Raw genomic sequence first — 6,118 nt, 5'->3', positions numbered from 1 at the left:
TGTATGAAGCTTGGCATGGTATCAGAGCCTGTGGTCTCGAGTTCGAGACCCGGCTTTCGTAATTTATCCTAAAATTGGTGCTGCCCTCCGTCGTCTTCCTCGGAGTCCACGATATGCCTTCTTGAGAGTCTCCTTGTGTTGACCTCTTCCTTCTTCCGTCACACGTGAGGAGGGTGTTCGGGATGTATAAGTGGATTGCCCAGCCCTTTCCATCAGCTCGGACTTTGGTTGCGTTGGCTAGTGCATGAAGCTTGACAAACCTTATTTATATGTACAGCTCTCTAGTTGTACTATTAATTATTATGTGCTTATGTTGGTTGGATTGTGATGAACATGAGATGTTCTGTTGTTTCCGTAAAGAAAAAACGTGTTGTTTTTCGAATCTCATACTGGATATGTTTTGCACAAACTAGTGAAGTGCCCACTGACAAAACATATTATGCGCAAATAGGCAACCTCGCAACGATCATGGGTTCAAGCGTCCAGGATCCACCGCCTTGACATCGCAAGCTACAGTATGAACAGCTTGGTTGACTTGTAGATTTGGACGTTGGATCGAAAATAGATAGCTAAGAACTAAGTACCGTAGCATGTAGCATATGTACTGCTCATGGTCTCATTCCGGTTCAAGTGCTACCCCATGTAGCACCACTTTTTTTTTGGGTTAGCCTGCATAACCTTCCCAATAAAAAAGTACTACCTTCCCCGCATGGGCCAATTGTTTGTACTTTAGCTGCCGCCAGCCATGTACATGGTGATTGCCGTCACCCGCTTGCTTCACCGATAACAATCCAAAACATTTAATGGGCCTCCGACTCATGCCATTGGGGCCCTTCCTAATTTAAACACGGAGATCCTATGATTGGCCCTCAAGAAACCGAGATTCTAAATATAAAGTTATTTTATTTCGTATCAAGTATGCGCATCTACATGGGCTCTATATTTTGATATATTCATATAGTTGATTTCAAAATTTTCATAAATTATTTAAAGTTCCAAGATTTATTCTATCAGTTTGCAAGATCTTAGAGTGTATTTGTAGTTAAAAAAATGACAAACCTCTTCATCAGATTGTTGTTAACAAGTGTAGTGTTGTGAACCCAAAATATATTACATACTTCCTCGTAGATCAAATTTTAACTAATTAAGTTGAACTAAAACCCGGATCAACAGTGCATGGAGTACGAAAAACAAATGAATAGGCAATATTTCAGCTTTTCCTTCAGTTGAGAATGCTAGAGCAGGACCCATTTGCCAGTAGCGTCACTCAACATTTGAAGGTAAAGACAAATAGAAGGGATCGAAAAAAGCAAGTATCCTACATATCTCGAGTTAAAACATATCGAGAAATCACATATTTCTTGTACATAGAGGCTGACATCGTGGACCCATCTGCCACCGTGGAAAAAATCCAAGAAAGGAAACAATTATCGTACAGAGAAGCCGACATGTGGACGATTTTGCAAAGCAGTCGTCCTCAACTTTAACAAAGGCGGCAGGGATCGAAAGAAAAAGCAAAGTTCCCGTAAATCAGCGGTCAAAAATAAATCCAAGAAATGAAATGTTTATTGTTCATAGAGGCTGACATGTGGGACCCACGAGCCAGACAGCTGTCCTCAACGTTTCAAAGGCGGCAGGGATCGAAAAAAGGCAAGTGACCATATATCAAAGCCAAAATAATCCAAGGAAAGAAACTTTTATTGTACATAGAGGATGACATATGGGTCCCGCTTTGCAGGCGCGGTCTCACATTTTCCAAGGCGGCACGGGATCGAAAAAAAGAAAGGAAAGGTTTATCGTTCGTGAGAGGCCGAGATGTGGGACCCATGGGCCAGCAGCGTCCTCTTAGTTTCAAAGGCGGTAGGGATAAAAAAGGCAAATAGCCGTAATTAGGGTCAAAAATAAATCAAACAAAGGAAACTTTTACTGTTCATAGAGGCCGACAGTGGACCCATGAGCCAGCAGCTGTCTCAACGTTTCGTAGGCGGCATGAGATCGAAAGAAAAAGGCAAATACCAAGAAATTATGGGTCAATAATAAATCAAACAAAAGGTTTATTGTTCATAGAGGCCGACATGTGGACCCCGAGCCGGCAGCGTCCCCAACGTGTTAAAGGCGGCAGGAGATAGAAAGACAAAGGCCAAAAATCAGTTGGTAAAAAATCCAAGAAAAGAAACATTTACTGTCTCGAGAGGCTGACATGCGGGACCCATGAGGCAGCAACATCCTCAACGATTCCAAGGCGGCAGGGGATCAAAAGGGGTCAAAAATAAATCCATCATAGGAAACTTTTATTGTTCATAGAGGATGTGGGACCGACCTGCCAGTAGCGTCCTCATCGTTTCAAAGGGGGTAGGGGATCAAAAGAAAACGGTAAATAGCCAGAAATTAGGGGTAAAAATAAATCCAATGAAGGACACTTTATTGTTCATAGAGTATGACATGCGGGACCCATGAGCCAGCAGCTTCCTCAACGTTTCAAAGGCGGCATGAGATCGAAAGGAAAAGGAAAGTGACCAAATATCAGGAGCCAAAAATAATCTAAGAAAAGAAACTTTATAGTACATAGAGGATGACATGCGGGTCCCATTTTGCAGCAGCGGTCTCAATGTTTCCAAGGCGGCACATGACCAAAAGAAAAAGGAAGTAGCCAGAAATAAGGGTGTCAAAAATCCAAGAAAAGGAATATTTCAATTGGGCTGCTTCTGGCCATCTGGGCCTTCAAACTATCCCGCTGGACGCCTTTTGATTCGTACAATTTCAGCCCATTCCAAAACAGGAAAGTCTTATGCCTCGCAAAGAAAAAAAAACAAGGAGATTCAAAACATATAAGTTTGTTTATGTAAAAATAAAGATTTAATTTATCCCTTTGCAATAGCTCAGAGCAAAATACACCGTTTATTGTCTGCAAAATAATCAAGATATCACATGTTTCTTATACGGGAGGCTGACATCGGGGACCCATGCGCCAAGCAAGCGTCGCCAACATTTTAAAGGCGGCAGGATGGAAAGAAAAAATAAACCAAAAATCTGTTGGTACAAAATCCAAGAAAAGAAACATTTTCGTTCTGAGAGGATAACATGCGGGACCCATGAGGCAGACAGATCCTCGCCGTTTAATGTTAGAGGCCGACATGTGGGACCCGTGAGCCGACAGACGTCCTCAACGTTTTAAAGGCGGCAGGAGATCGAAAGAAAAATAAGCCAAAAATCATTTGGTATTCAAAATCCAAGAAAATAAACATTTACCGTTCCGAGAGGATGACATGCGGACCCATGAGGCAGACAGATCCTCAACGATTCCAAGGCGAGCAGGGGATCAAAAGAAAAAAAGGAAATATCCGTAAATTAATTAGGGGTTCAAAATAAATCCATCAAAGGAAAGTTTTATTGTTCATAGAGGATGACATGTGGGACCGACCTGCCAATAGCGTCCTCATCGCTTCAAAGGGGCAGGAGATCAAAAGAAAAAGGCAAATAGCCGTAAATTAGGGTAAAAAATAACTCCAAGAAAGGAAACTTTTATTGTTCGTAGAGGATGACATGCGGGACCCATGAGCCAGCAGCTTACTTAACGTTTCAAAGGCGGCATGAGATCGAAAGAAAAAGGCAAGTGACAAAATATCGGGAGCCCAAGATAATCCAAGAAAAGAAACTTTATTTACATAGAGGATGACATGCGGGTCCCATTTTGCAGCAAGCGGTCCCAACGTTTCAAATGCGGCTTGAGATCAAAAGAAAAAGAAAGTAGCCAGAAATTAGGGGTCAAAAAAATCCAAGAAAATAAAGTTGATGGACATAGAGGATGACATGCGAGTCCCATGAGCTAGCAGCTTACTCAACGTTTCCAAGGCGGCAGGGGATCAAAAGAAAAAGGAAATAGCCAAAAATCATAGGGTGAAAAAAAAACAAAGAAAATGAACTTTTATAGTACATAGAGGATGACATGCGGGTCCCATGAGCCAAGCAGGTTCCTCAACATTTCAAACGTGGCATGAGATCGAAAGAAAAAGGCAAGTGACCAAATACCAGGAGCCAAAAATAATTCAAGAAAAGAAACTTGATTGTACATAGAGGATGACATGCGGGTCCCAATTAGCAAGCAGCGGTATCAACGTTTGAGAGGCTGCACGGGATCGAAAGAAAAAGGCAAGTGACCAAATATCGAGAGCCAAAAATAATCCAAGAAAAGAAATTTTATTGTACGTAGAGGATGACATGCGGGTCCCATTTTGCAAGCAGCGGTCTCAACGTTTCCAAGGCGGCACAGTAACCAAAAGAAAAATGAAGTAGCCGTAAATCGGGGGTGAAAAAATCCAAGAAGAAAGATTTCAATTGGGCCGCATCTGGACATCCGGGCCTTCGAACTATCCCGCTAGGCCTTTTGACTCGTACAATTTCAGCCCACTCCAAAACAGGAAAGTTCCGAATTTTCTAAAAACAGGAAAGTCCTATGCTTCGCAAAGACAAAAAAACAAGGAGATTCAATATATAAGTTTGTTTATGTAAAAATAAAGATTTAATTATCCGTTTGAAATAGCTCAGAGCGCAATACATTGTTTATTGTCTGCAAAATAATCAAGATATCATATGTTTCTTGTACGGGGAGGCCGACATCGGGGACCCATGAGCCAACAACGTCGTCAACGTTTTAAAGGCGGCAGGGGATGGAAAGAAAAAATAAACCAAAAATCTGTTGGTAAAAAATCCAAGAAAAGAAACATTTTCGTTCTGAGAGGATGACATGCGGGACCCATGAGGCAACGAAGATCCTCGCCGTTTATTGTTCATAGAGGTTGACATGTGGGACCCGTGAGCTGCAGCGTCCTCAACGTTTTAAAGGCTGCAGTGATCGAAAGAAAAATAAGCCAAAAATCGTTTGGTCAACAAAATCCAAGAAAATAAACATTTACCGTTCCGAGAGGATGACATGCGGGACCCATGAGGCAAGCAAGCATCCTCAACGATTCCAAGGCGGCAGGGGAAATATCCAGAAATTAATTAGGGGTTCAAAATAAATCCATCAAAGGAAACTTTTATTGTTCATAGAGGATGACATGTGGGACCGACCTGCCAACAGAGTCCTCATCGTTTCAGAGGGGGCAGGAGATCAAAAGAAAAAGGCAAATAGCCAGAAATTAGGGGTAAAAAATAACTCCAAGAAAGGAAACTTTTATTGTTCGTAGAGGATGACATGCGGGACCCATGAGCCAGCAGCTTACTCAACGTTTCAAAGGCGGCATGAGATCGAAAGAAAAAGGCAAGTGACAAAATATCAGGAGCCAAAGATAATCCAAGAAAAGAAACTTTATTGTACGTAGAGGATGACATGCGGGTCCCATTTAGCAGCAGCGGTCTCAACGTTTCAAATGCGGCTTGAGATCAAAAGAAAAGGAAAGTTGATTGTACATAGAGGATGACATGCGGGTCCCATGAGTCAGCAGCTTACCCAACGTTTCCAAGGCGGCAGGGATCAAAAGAAAAAGGAAATAGCCAAAAATCAGAGGGTGAAAAAAATTTAAAGAAAATAAACTTTTATAGCACATAGAGGATGACATGCGGGTCCCATGAGCCAGCAGGTTCCTCAACGTTTCAAACGTGGCATGAGATCGAAAGAAAAAGGCAAGTGACCAAATATGAGGAGCCAAAAATAATTCAAGAAAAGAAAGTTTTATAGTACATAGAGGATGACATGCGGGTCCCATTTAGCAGCAGCGGTATCACCGTTTGAGAGGCGGCAGGGATCGAAAGAAAAAGGCAAGTGACCAAATTTGAGGTGCCAAAAAAACTCCAAGAAAAGAAAGTTTTATAGTACATAGAGGATGACATGCGGGTCCCATTTAGCAGCAGCGGTATCACCGTTTGAGAGGCGGCAGGGGATCGAAAGAAAAAGGCAAGTGACCAAATTTGAGGTGCCAAAAAAACTCCAAGAAAAGAAAGTTTTATAGTACATAGAGGATGACATGCGGGTCCCATTTAGCAGCAGCGGTATCACCGTTTGAGAGGCGGCAGGGATCGAAAGAAAAAGGCAAGTGACCAAATATGAGGTGCCAAAAATAATTCAAGAAAAGAAAGTTTTATAGTGCATAGAGGATGTCATGCGGGTCCCGATTAGCAG

Source organism: Lolium rigidum, chromosome 3 (genome assembly GCF_022539505.1).
Source record: "Lolium rigidum isolate FL_2022 chromosome 3, APGP_CSIRO_Lrig_0.1, whole genome shotgun sequence".
NCBI lineage: Eukaryota > Viridiplantae > Streptophyta > Magnoliopsida > Poales > Poaceae > Lolium > Lolium rigidum.
Note: the sequence above shows the minus strand (reverse complement) of the source record.